Source organism: Bombus huntii, chromosome 8, assembly GCF_024542735.1.
Source record: "Bombus huntii isolate Logan2020A chromosome 8, iyBomHunt1.1, whole genome shotgun sequence".
NCBI lineage: Eukaryota > Metazoa > Arthropoda > Insecta > Hymenoptera > Apidae > Bombus > Bombus huntii.
The window spans coordinates 2,968,578-2,982,664 of NC_066245.1; the positions used below are offsets into that span (position 1 = coordinate 2,968,578).

Here is a 14,087-nt window from a genome sequence, read left to right on the forward strand (position 1 = left end):
GTTTATGTCGCTCACTTAAGCAGACGATATCGAAGATTTAAGCAGGTTTAAGCATATTCCGGCTCGAAGAACGCACTTTTTATCCGTTCGTTCAATTCAACCATCCAATAAGTGTCACACAGTATCGACTATTTTAATATTACGTAGTATCGATTTTAGCAACCATATATCAGACTTAACGTACCAACAACTAGCAATAGCAAAATACTGACATTTGCGGACGACACAGCTGTACTAGTCAGGCACACTAACCCTGTAACAGCAGTCACATTACTGCAAGAACATATCACAAAAATAGAAAGTGGCTACAAGTTAAACGAATTAAAGCAAACCCCAATAAATGCAACCACATTACATTCACACTGCGGAAACAGATACCACCAAACATTATACTGAACGGCACGTACATAATACAAACAAGGCAAGTCAAATATCTAGGACTCCGCTTAGATACACGATTTACATGGAAACAGCATATTAAATCAATAATAGACAAAATACAAACAGCAAGGAGACAAATGCATTGATTAACAAGTCCAAAATCCAAACTAAGCATAGAAAATAAATTAAAAATATATAAAACGATCATAAAACCAATCTGGACGTACGGAATACCACTATGGGGAACAGCAGCAATGAGCCATATAAGCAAAATAGAGACAATTCAAGCAAAAATTCTCAGAACAATAATAAACGAAGGACATACATAGAAACGAGGACATACGGAAAGATCTTGGAATACCAACGGTCAAGGAGGAGATTAACAGATCCGCAAGAAGGTACAGAGAAAGAATAGCAACGCACCCGAACCGACTGGCAGCGGAAACGATCAACACATCAAGCATAGAAAGAAGACTAAAAAGGAAACACCCAGCAGATCTCATAAAGGATATAACCTAACAAACACGAAGATGGTACCCCGCTGGGGGTAGCCACCCACGTGATAATCAAACAGCTAAAAAATTCTACCGAATGTCCAAATTGGACAAATTGTGAATGTAAAATATTAAATAAAAAAAAAATATATTAGATTGTCCGAAAAGTTTCTTTTGTTTCATAAGGTGATAATAGATGAACAATAATTTCTGTTTTATATTATTTTATTGAATTAAGTATGAATTAAGTATGAATTAAGTATTTCGTTTTATTTCTACTATCATATTCGTGCATAATTCGATAAACTAATATAAACCAAAAAACACTGTGCGTCTATAATTTCCTTATAGTACGAAAGAAACATTTCGGACAACTTAATAATAGATGATCGACTTTAACCGGGTTCTCGTATATGTTCTCGATCGGTGCATAGATTTTTGGAAACATTTGTTTCGCGCAGTTTCTATTCTATTTGCGATATTTCGAGTTGCAAGGCAAGCTGGAATAGTTCTCTGCGTAATGTAAATTACAAGCGAGTTATCGGGTTGCCAGATAAAACGGTCGTCCATTCTGTACATTTACGATAGGTGGTACAAGCTATGCAGAGTTATTTTAATTTCCGGTTGGTCAGTGTCTCGGAAAAGCGAGTTGGTGATAGAGCATTATCGTCGAACCGCTTTTCTACCCTGGCGAAAGTTTCCACGAGTGTGCAGGTTTACAAATGAATTCGTTGGCGTTTCAGTCGATAGCACGGATGAATCTCGAGTTCGATGAATAGCAACTTTGACGACTTGGCGACGGTATTTAACGTAATATCGTTATTGGCTGCTAGGCGAGTTCCAGTTTAATTGGAATATTCCTCGGAGCTTAAGAAATTACTTCCTTGTAATTGTTCGATACGGACTGTTCGTTAAAATGGGACCAAGGCTCGCTTCTCTAGACAGGCTACATTTATATTGTACGAGCCGTTGGGAATTTTTTTTTAATCGATCGATTCAATAAAAGCGAAACCGAAATCGAGCGGAAAATCAAGAGAACCGGACGAAATTAAAAGTTGTTTTCTATCTGGAGAACACGACCGTATCTCCGTATTCCACTACGGTTCTCTTCTCTCGAAAGGGGATTCACAGGGATTCGCGAACATACACAGGAACGAAATTATTCTCCGCGAAAGCTCGGCAAAAGCAGAGACGGTTGCCAGGCACGTGCCGGTATCAAACCACTTTTACCATTTCCTTCTTTAACGATCCTCGTTTTTTCCCGTTTCATCGCATCGTCATTTTCTACAGTAGGATATTGCTATCTTTGCTTCTGGTTTTCAAATAACGCACGAACTATCAGCCAATAACGCGATGTCGTGATAGACGTTTCTTTCTAAGCGTTGACAGGACAGCGAATTTTTGACTCGTTGTAGATCGATCAAGTTCAATAGTCAAGAAACGAAGAACAGCTAAACCGAGTGATTTGTAAACATTTTGTCAATGTCTTCCAAGGAATCCCAATCACCAGGAATTTTCCAGAATTCGTTTCAGTTTCAGGAATTCTGTCGATACATCTTCTTAAGCGATAGAAGTCTCGCCTCGCGTTTCGTTTTCGCTTCGAACACAAGAATTGAAAAGGTTTTTTCGACGCGTAGACAGCAGAGACCGAGGGATGAAATTAGCAAGCGTCAAGGTCCGGGGTTTTTGGTTGGCTGACGTTTCGGCTGACTGGATTGTCAGTAACGCACAGGCGAGGCAAGAGACGGCGAGAAGAGACGAGAAAGGAATAGAGGAGAGAAGAAGAGAAGAGAGAGAGAGAGAGAGAGCGAGTGGAGTTGGGTAAGGGAAAGGAAGGGAAGAGAATGGAAGGGAAGAGAAAGGGTGGAAAGGAGGAAGGTCGGCGGGGAGGTCAGCGCGTGACAAATGAGGCTGTTTGTCTGAACCTCGTACACACGGATAACGAGCCCCCTCAGAGGTCTCCATAGGTCCTCTTTGCCCGTCGAGTCTCGAGCTGCATCTCTTGGTATTTCGTCGCGCCTTCCCCCTCGGCTAGCCGAGAAAATTGCGTACTTTAAACACACCTGGCTGCCTCTGATTCTCGAGGATGTCGTTGCATCTAATTGATGCAGTAATTAGCGATGAGACGGACGGTTTCGCAATCAGGAACAACGGCAGGAAACTGGGCTGCCGCGTATCGCATCGGTAAAACGCGAGGCCAAATACGATTCCGGAAAGAAATTCGCTGACGGTCGATGCTGGTGTAGCTGGCTGGTCGTGTTTTCGGGATCGGTAAAGTGTACGTGAAACGCAGCCGAACCATCCACTACACGAACGTGTCTAGCATCGAGGAAGCTCCGTTAATTAGCAGTTGTTTCGCCGGTAGATCCTCCTCTAATTACCTATTATGTGGTCGTCTGATCGAACCGGTGACTTAGTCGCGCGTCAACGCTATCTCGCGACCCTTAATTAGCCTATCGATAAACGGAATCGGGATAAGGCAACTACTCCGTTGCTGCTCCGTCCTTCGCGTCAATGTTATGAAAAGTTGCGGAACCAGTTAGACGCGGAAAATGAGCTGTCAGTCGGACGCCGCAGTATGCTTCGCGTCTGTCGATTAATTTCTCCTTTCGCCAATCATCGTGAAAATTCTTCCTTCGTCCTGTCAAACTGAACTTGTTTTCGATCGACGTAAAATTCGTGGGCCACAGAAACCGATGGCGCAATATGCCTGTACCTTCCAATTTTCTCAAAGATTCGCGTTTAAGTCTCTTACTCTCAGTGTTCATTCTAATATTTAAATATTCGAAGTACGTGTACCCGAGTATGTCTGTAAAAACTATGGCGATTAAAATCGCTACGATCGCGTACGAATTTTTATACGAAATAAACGATGGTCGAACATCGAGGGGACAGAATCGCTGACGACAAAAATCACACAGTGGTGGTCGATAGCATCAAGTTTTAAGACTATCCTACAGACTGCAGAGGCATTTAAACGAGTAGCTTTCCGGAGCTTCGTGTCGTTCCCCGTTTTAGAACATCCACTGATTTCCACTGACATTCCAGCGAAATGTGAAAAACGGTGCAGATGTGGGATGAATGGACGACGAAGGAGGCTAACGGCGGTCGGTCGGTCGAACGATAGATACGAGTCACGAACGATCTGTCGTTAGGAAATTGAATGTGCATACTGCGGCCGATTCGATTCTCTTCGATCCTTAAATTCCACGTCCTTTTCCCTCTTGCCATTCGCCGACAAATTTTAATAATAGCACGTCTTTATCTAAAAACCGGACTCAGAGAAGCGAACTGAAACAATGGACCGACTAGGAAAATGATGCTCGAAAGGAACTTGACGATAATCCGGGAATAAATTCAAGCGGTTCGCGATCTTCTTGGCTTCAGGGTAATTTATTGCCCAGGCTCCGATTCGCGGGCTGCACGCCGCAATTTTCTCGACCATCGTAGTACCAGTTTTACCCGGTGTTCGCTAATATCTCTTTCCCTTTCTCTCCTCCCGTTAGAAATTCGTCTCAGTTGATTTACACGCGACCAATTCTCGTCAAACCATGCTGAATTTCATCGTTGATACCGCACATGAATCATCACCGGGCTTACCTCATTACTATCGCCAAATGTCGAACACAGCGCAGCGCTCGTCAGCCTTTGAACTTCATTGCGATAATTATTTTCCGAATATCGTACGGTGACACGATATTAATTACGTTATAAATTACCGCCGTTGATATAAAATACATAATGCGCGTATTGTCGCGGGAGTTAGGATCAGGCTCGCGGTGGACGCGCGGCGTATAGTAGCCTATTTGAATTGCAGATAGAAACGAGGCTGGTATCGGTGAAATTAGCGTCAAATCTATCGGCATTAATAAAGTGCAAATAGACCAACTCCGAGGCCGTTAGGTCATCGTTGTATGCTCTCGTTCGATGTAACGCGTCGATTAATTAACCGCTGGCTGTTATTTCATCCAAAAGGGAAAACAAATTATCGATGATACGTAAACGTGGATTTTTTCTGAAAGTGAAACGATCCGATCGTATCACGTGGCAATTGTTCTCCGCCAGTGCGCGTTCCTTTATTCGATCCATAAAATACGAACGAAAGCGACGAGAAGGTAAATCGATCGAAAAAAAGAAAAAAAAAGGAAAATAGGAGAGAAATTAGGAAGGTAACGGTATAAGCAATAATCGATATCGGTGAAGGATAAAAATGGTACTGATCGTAACATATGGCGCTATCGTAACGGTGGTGGCAGAAAGGAAATTCGAGATCGTAACTGGATCGGGTCTTTTTTTTTACTTTCGCGTCCCTTTGTCTTTCCCAGCCGAGACAGATAAGAAGATGAACTCTGATAACGATATCTGGGACTTACGATTACGATACTTTGAGTGACTGTATCTCGTTGGTTGTTCGATCTCTCGCAAACCCCGGAGTTCGGTATCCAATTCTGCCCGATTCTCCTCGTACATTTTCTTCTCTTCATTTAATTTTCACGAGCACTCGAACCGCCGTGATTTAAAGCGGCACGAAAAGGAAGCGGATCGATATTTACTCCGAGTTCGATTAACGTTGCTCCGTAAAATTTTTATGTCTCATTGAGAAGCTAAAGTAAGAAGGTACAGTGGCAAATGTTTCACGATTCTTTGCAGGAAAAATCCACTTTTCCTTCGTTTATCACATTTTGACTAGATTCTCGGGTGCGCGTATCACGCGTATAGACGCTGGGATATGCAAATTGGATCGTGGTGTCTCGGTTCGAGCTGCATATGCAGACGGTGGATATTGAAAGAAAAGGTAGTGCGGCGGCGTAGTTGGTTGAGAAAACGAGGAAAGTTTCGCGAGAAACGAATTTTCTTTTGTACCCTTTAAAACGTTTCTCTTCGATATCTCGAACTGTCGTTCCAATAACCGCGAGAATACGCTGAGTAACGATTTTGATGCAGCGTCTAAACAGCACCGGTGGATTAATTTCCGTTTCCTCGAGGAAAAATTTGCATCGTCGATCAAAGGATATTCTCGTGAACGTTGCGAAAGGTGCGAGCCATCATAGAGAATTCATAAATATAACGGTCGCGTCGATAGGGAGTTGGCTCGAAATGGATGAACCCGAAGACAGTGTGTGCCCTAAAGGACGAGGGACATCGTATTATGGTGGCCGATCGAAACCAATAAATCACTCGGTGGTCGGTCCCCGATGACGTTCGCCATCGATCATTCGCAATTCGCAAGAAGGGATCGTTGACCCACCACGAAGGGGCGTACCAGACCTAGACTGATCGATATTCGACCATTAAGTAGAGACACTTAATTAAGATCAATAAGGCTTTTGATACGACATTAACGTTATATGACGCTTCTGCTTTGACACACCGACAGTGCACAATCGTAGGACACGTTGCGCGATCCAATCGTGTTTGCTTTAACGAGTTTCCGCCTGACCAACAACGACCATCGATTTGGATTACCTTATCGTCCAACTATCCAATGACTTTATTTCAATTCGCGTTACTAAACGTGTCCCGTATGGAGATACGTGCAGCGAACGAACGTAACATTTGACAAGCCATGCTTGAAACTCATTCGCGTTAGTTGCACGCGTATCCCGTAGAGCTTTTAATGTTTCACGCGCAAGTTACTTTTATATGACTCTCGTCTGCCGGTGAAAATACGTTTATACAGGTACGTACATTGATATGCGTGTGCGCGCGCGCGCGTGTGTGTAGGATTTCCGGAAGGGAGACATTACTTTGAAGAAGTAAGACGTCAAGCCGATATTCTTGAAATAATGCGCAGACGGTGCGCTAGTTTATCTTGATATTCGTGGCGTTTTCTCGATACATAAAATAGTAGCGACTACTTATGGCCACGGTAGGCGGGCATTTCGAATGTATTCGCTTTGGATGATAAATCTCGAATAAACAAAGTTACGTTTCGCTGTAAGTATTTTCGACAAATGCGACGGAAACGTAGTTTGCGTGAAATTCTCGTAGGATAATTTAAGCTCTTCAAAGGAGCGTGTTTGCTAAGGTACTTTCGGTCGAGGACATTAATCACACAGAGGCATTAATCATTACAACTTAAGCCACTTATCGACGTATCCGAGAGAAATTACATGGATCTCTGGACGAGTTATATTCGAGTTTATCCGCGGCAGATGGAACGACAAATTGTTCGCTCGACAGAGATTAAATTTTATTTCAATGTGTTTTCGATTTTTCGTTGAAACTAACACATTCGTAAATCCAGGTCACTGATTCGTAGCTTTGATTTTTGCACCAGTTAACGGGCTACGATCTCGCCGGCCCGTGGATTTCACGTCGAAACGAAATAACGCCGAACGGTAAACGGTGATGCATTAAAACATGATCTTCGGTTTTAATGTTCTACCATGAGCTAACGATACCGAGTAAAAGCTAATAGATACTAACGTACTACCGGTCCGAGTTAATCGATACGTTTACGTTGCCGCAGCTAGTAACTCGTTCGTATATTTTCGCTAGGAAGTGTCTGCTATCCTCCGTCGTATTTCAAATCACCTTCGACTGATATCGCGTAGCGTGATCTAACGAAACAGTTCTTGCATTCACAACGGTGAATATGGAGAGGGTCGTTAAACGGTAGGATCGTTGTAAGTCTGCGAAAAAAGGTTCTTATCTCGAACGTGCCGCAACTGTAACTCATCCCCGAAACGAGAATATTATCTCAAGTATAAATTCGAGAAACGCGGCAATTTCATTGATTTATCGAGCTACAGTCGAGATGGGTTGCTCGAGGGGTGGAGAAGAAGGTAGAAGAACGCGTGCCGGACAGCCGCATCTCTGAACTTTATTTATTCGCGGTGAATCGAGGCTAGCCACGGGCTCGTTACAACGGCACATTACCCAAATTGCGGGCATTTCATAGGGCCATTTGCTGGCAACCCCTTTCGCCACCGAGCCACGCAATTTATAGCGTTCTTGCATGAGATCACTCGCGAACATAATCCTTACCTCCTAAGACGAATGTTTCTTCCTGAAAGTGTGTTTCTCGTGCACGTTTCCCATTCCCCTTTGCTCTCTCGTTTCGTCGTTTCGCTCGTGCTTTACTCGGTTTTCCGCTCGCTCGATCGTCCTATCCTTTTGCCGTGTTCGCAAATCATTTGTGCGTCGTTACGGTCGTGGATCCGCAACCGGGCAATCGGCCAGAAACTCCAAGTTTCGGCAGCCATGGTTTTTGCCCTATGATCCTGTTGAAACAGACTGCCAGCCACGCAACGCGTTTAGGTATTTGTTCTACGGCCGAACGAACGAAAGGGGTTGTTTTCCTTTTCCAGGGAAAATATCCACTACATAGCCAGACTGTCGATCAGGTGGCGAAGTCGAGTCGAAAGAGTCGTTGATCCGCGAATGTTTACCGATCGGATTAAAAGAGCAGGCGTCGGTTGGATGATCATCGCGGCCGGAGCCATCGAAACCGGCGCTTGTGTCGCAAGTATCGACGCGGCGATTTAAGCGACGTCCAAACTACCGAGACGTACGGGCGTGACCTATATGAACGCACCGGTGCAACTAAAGTTACGGCCATGGAAATAAATCCGGTTTAGTCCCACGGGAAGAGACAGATTTATTTGCAGAGAAACATTGTACCATTCGCGGTCGGCGAAACCTCTTTCCTTCGCGCGTTCATGATAAAAGTACCGATTACGAGAGGGTGGGACGCGAATCACGCCCTTATTTTCACGAACAGATAGCGTCGACTAGTTCTTATCGGCGACGGACGAAGCGAGCACCGATATCCGAAGAGAAACGTTTTCCTCTGCGTTCTATGCATACGTATGTATAAATTCGATCCTCTTTTCTCTCAAATTCGGAGCAATGCTCGTCTTTGTTTGAAACGCACCGAAGATAGCCTTTGCGGATAGCGGATCATGGAATCACCGCGAATCGAAGTATCGTTTGCTTTGTCGAGGTCGCTTTGAAGGCCTCTCGTGGAAATCTCTTCGATACAGTGTCCTCCTGTGAACTTTTTTGTATCGAGAGTACTGAAACATTGGAGATGCTCCAGCTAACGTGCCTTTAGAGATCGCTTAAAGAGATGAGGACCGCACTCGATATCCCTCGACTTGTTCGTTTGCTTTTCTTTGGGATCGTATGAAGACGTAAAGGTAGCGACACTTCCGAGATAGTTGCAGGCGGTATACGTGTATTCGGTAGGGAACGCGATTGTTCCGCGATAATCGTTGCCCCGAAATCTTCCTTTACCTTGGCTGGAATAACGAATCTACGAGGTGAAATCCTACGTGATCTTGGGATGACGCCGGCAAACCTCATAGATACACAAAGCAAATACATATGTACAGGGTTATGTCTGAGCAGGAGAGGCCGCGAGGCGTAAGAGGACGAGACACGGAGAAACGGAAGGAGGTGCGGCTATGTAGACACGATTATCCAGCCACTGGTTATAGGGAGAGCTAACAAGAGCAATGGTATGGGAAGTTTGGTAAGCGCGAGCTTTCCTCTGACGCTGCTTTACCGGACGATCTCCGCTCGGTTCGGCTCGGTCCGAGCAGGCTACGTGTGATTGAAGTTCATCCGGTGAGTGAAGGAAGTCCGCGAAAGAGGAGGCGGAAGGAGGCGGAATCCTCCACCATCTTAAGCCATCCACAGTCCATGCTCGAAGATAAATCCCTCGACGTGCTACTCCTGCTAACTAACTGGATTGCTCAAAATAGCGCGCTTAGTTAGGAGAGGGCTGTTCGTTGCTCTCCGGTTATCCTCGCGTACTCCTCCATTCGTTCTTCCATTTTTGCTAAAATGCTCCCACGGCGATACCAAAAGGTTTAGCAACTGTACCGAAGCGAGACTGTCTTACCTCGTAGCGTAACCGGGCAATTCATTTTCGTTGGATAGTCCGTCGAGCTTGACGAGTCGGACGCACATATTTTATCGTTCTGGCCCGACGTTCCGCTGCCACGAGGGTGTAATTAATTATTTCAATCTCGTTGAATGGGAATTTTCCTTGGGACTGAAAGAGGTAAAGTGGAGGAGCTACAAGTTTTACAGAATACGCGTTGCGAAGATACTTTCAGACGATTGCTCTCTGTTTAACCGTGGGAGAAGTTAAGTGGTAAGGCCAGGCGACCTCTCCAGGAAACATCGAAGCAAATTTGCCGTTCTAAAAGCCCAACCGGTAATTACGTCATACCATCTCGCCATAGCAATCTCTTCGAACAACAAAATGCTTTTGGGACGAAGCGCCCTGTCTTGCTGGGCTTTCGCATTTTGGCCAAAGTAACATTACGTCTCATGAAATATCCAATGTTCGTGTTTAACTCTTGATATTGGTCGGTCTTCTAACGATAACCGGTACGTCGTTAAAAGCGACGATCGTCACGTATAGGCGTGGAAACGCACGTTAACCGGTTGATAAAGCAAACGAGCGAACGACCAACTATCCGACTAGCCGTTTCGGCTGCTTGTTTTATTTTTAATCCGCCGTTCCGTGACAAGCGAAAACGCTCGTAAAAATGTAAATTTTAACGGGCGATTAAGTTCGCGTGGCTACGATTAACGCGATGAACGTCGCCACGTGAATTTATTCCCTCGTAATTGCGATTTATTTTCACGTGGGGACGGCTTTCGTGTTCTTCGCTTTGAGCATCGAGTCGGTTCTCGATTGGAGCACGTGCGACCACTGGAAAGAATTACGAACACTTACGCGATGGCACGATTTAACGTTAAACTGGCAATTAGTTGAAGAAGTCGTTCTTAAACCATCGGTAACTTTACGAGAGAGTTGCCGGCTAGCCGGGTTAGTATAATACGCGTTGTTTAATGGATCGTTTAATCGAATATCGGAACTTGCGACTTTGAGAACTTCTGTCTGTCAGAAAATTTCCTATTGCAATTTCCAAAGCAGCTGCATCTTTACGCGCGTCGATGTCGATGTTTTCGTTTCTCGTCTATAACCTTCTCCAAGAATATTTCCCAGCGTGCCAAGAATTCCTACACGAGCGGCCGATCTCTGAGAAGTTTGCAAGGTGCGCTGACTAGTCGAACCGAATTGCGTCAAATCTAGCGGATATTTTCATTCAGATGTCTGATCCTTCGGCAACTCGTAGGATGACGGATTATCTACTGGATAATTAGATCCAGGAATTTGTAATTTTTCATACACGTTTCAAGAGGATACAGCGTGATTTGTATGTAATCATCTCTGTTACTATCCGAGTTTGTTGGACGTTCTTTGCAGTCTGTTATTTCGAATGGTTTTCATAATTCACGTCGTTTTATTCGTTCGATGTAAAAAAGCCAAAGATAATTCTGAGACTGATTTTCTTCTAACAATGGTTACGAAAGTATAATGTACTACGGTCTATAATTCACTCAAAGAAGAAAATAGATTAAGCATAATTTTAAAGATGAGATATGCAGTTCCATTTATTATAGAACCCTATATCTGAATAGATTCCGGCGTCAGAAAAATTATAACAATTTAGTAGTCTTTCTAAAAGTTATCTTTGATATATTATGCCATTAGTTCTCGAAAGAGTTAAATCGAGTCGCACGTGCTTCTCGTTTCTCCTCGCACCGCAAGAATCTCGCGAATAAAACGTATGGAACCGAAAATCCGAAACTATCTGGTCGTATTTAAACGCAAGACAAGCGTGAAACAAACAGCGCGAAACGATGACTCACCGATTAAAGAGGAACAACGAACGTTTAAACCGCGGAAGGTTCATCCGCGGCGCCATCGTAAAAGCGAAGTCGTTGCTACGTTTTACGGTGGAATGTCTGTTTTTACATACGGCGTGCTTTCGCGTTTCTCATCCACAGTGTGGATATAGTCCGTTGCGATCGTACGAGCCACCCAGCCAAAGGTAAACCGAGCCGAATCGAGTCGAATCGATGCGATGCACGACTTTTATAGATATTCTGAGCGTATATTTCTCGGTTATGGTCGGTTACGATTTCGTCGTGCATGTAAACTATCTGGTAAATCAGTGAACGCGCCGCGTAACTTGCTGCACAGACGGAGATTTCTCTGTCGAAACGTTATTGTTTCGTTGAAAGCCGTAAAATCGCACAGACATTGTCGCCACTGTAGGTAGATGCGACGTCGTAGACACGAACGGGTTACTGTCAGCGTTTAATTATTCTGTTCGGTTAAAGCACGCTGTTCATCTCCAGTTGCGATGGTTGCGCAAGATTCGGACGGTCTGCTGGGTTCTGCGTCCATACGCTGTGACCTCCCGCAACGTAATTATTTACGCAGAGCGCGCAATGTGTCGCGACCTACGTGTAATTCCCTTGGCCATTTTTCTGCTCTCTTTCGGGGCAGTGCGCGCGACACAGACGACGCGTCGAGTCGCACCAGGGAGGATTGCTCCGCCGGGAGGGTTCCGCTGACCACATATGCAAATGTAAGCTGAGTTAAGCGCGTTTTAATTATATGCAGCTGTGGAAAGGCGCACGACCCAATGGTACTGACACACTCATGGGCCAAAGCGAGCTGCGTGTCGCTCCGCCGGTGTTAATTGCTTTAAGATTTATCACCGATACTATCTTGCACGTGTCGCCAGTCAGCCTATTGTTCGACTATACCACACCTATAGCAAATACTACACGATAGAACGTCCATCTTGTTTGCCAATTCGATCGTATCGAGAAACATCGAAAATAAAATTCCTAATGGAAAGTTGACGTTAGAAAATACGCTAGGAGGGACAAGAGTTAGCGAAATCTTGGACACAACGGAACAGACAAAGTTTTAATAAGACATCGGTAGTTTTCAAATATACAGTCACAGAGAGAGAGAGAGAGTTTCAAGCCATCGAGCAGAATTCTAACGATATACCGGAACACAAAGTTACGATCAAACAATCAGAGTTGCAACCAACAATCAGAAAGTTTGGATAGAATCGCAGAATATAGTTTCGATAAACTATCTAACATCTATTGACTACAATACTCGTTATTTTTTCATGCTTCGAATTCTCTGAAATTGGGTGGTTTTTCGACGGACCTAGAGATTTTTAGACGTCATCCTGCGATGTTCAGAAACGATAGTCGAACCTATCGTAACGTAGAAATCCAGCCGTATCGACTTCTCTCATTTCTGAAAGGAAATTAAATACATTTTGTGAAATGCGAGAAAACGTTTGAATTCAGAAATCGAGCGAAGAACGGACAGTGCCTTCAGGGACGTTACCATGTGCTGCGCAATATATTTGGTAAAGACACCATTTCTTTTCGTCGAACCAGGACACAGAACTCGACCAATTTAATCGCGTAATTTAATTACCAAACTGGTAGAAGTTATTCCTATTGCTGCTTTCCACTACCTTTCTCGATAGAAATAAAACTCATCAAACTTGACTTTAATGAAGATCGTCTTTCGAAAGTCGATATGTATCAGACGTAATGTCTGTTGTTCAGAAAATGGCATTTAAGTCGGCACGGGGATAGGAACAGCGTTCAATTCGCTTGCTCAGCGTCGCATGATTCTACACAACTTGTAACTTCCAAACTAATGATATTTTCGACCCACGTTTATCGAAATTGTTTTGTTTCTTTTGATAAATACTACACGCTCCTGAAATTTGATCTCAATTTTTTGAAATACTCTCTACAGTAATAATTATTTGTAGATACGAAACTTTCGGCCAGTACAAAGTACGCGTTACGAAGTAACTCGTATCCTTAAATTTTATCTTTATCCGACTTCCATCTCCTTTTATTTACTTCATCCGGCGGTTTATTTTTCTTTCGTTGTTCTTGTTGTTCCACCTGGTTGTTTGTCTGTCGTCAAGCGACACGACGGTGATTCCACTTTCCTTCGCTTCCTATTTCATTTTAACATCGCCGGGGGAAAAATTATACGATTCTTTTGCTCATTTCTCACCATCGTTCCATGGCTACAGACGGCAGCGTGGCGTGGCGTTGCTTTGCTTCTCTGTATCTCACGTTGTAACCGTGTCTCGTCGTCTTTTCACCTGTTCTCACTGACAAAACACGTCATAGCTGGGATCTACGCGACTATCGTCGCAAACGCGGCTAAGCTAGCGTTCGTTGCATGTATGCATAATTTTACTCCATTTTCGTGTAAACAGGAAAACTTTCCCCCGAGGAATCTTTGAGAACACGGAGCTGCTCCGGTTTCCCAGCTCCTGTATAACCGTGTAAAGGTGCTTTATTACTCGCGAAAGTCTCGCGAACAAGCGCGGATATAAT

The 14,087-nt window shown here is 44.1% G+C and overlaps 1 long non-coding RNA gene across 1 annotated transcript in view; it reads left to right on the top strand.

Moving 5' to 3' along the window:
- Positions 1-14,087, top strand: part of LOC126868274 (uncharacterized) — a 180,192-nt gene that overhangs the window by 14,552 nt on the left and 151,553 nt on the right. The gene's annotated exons all lie outside the window — the stretch shown is intronic.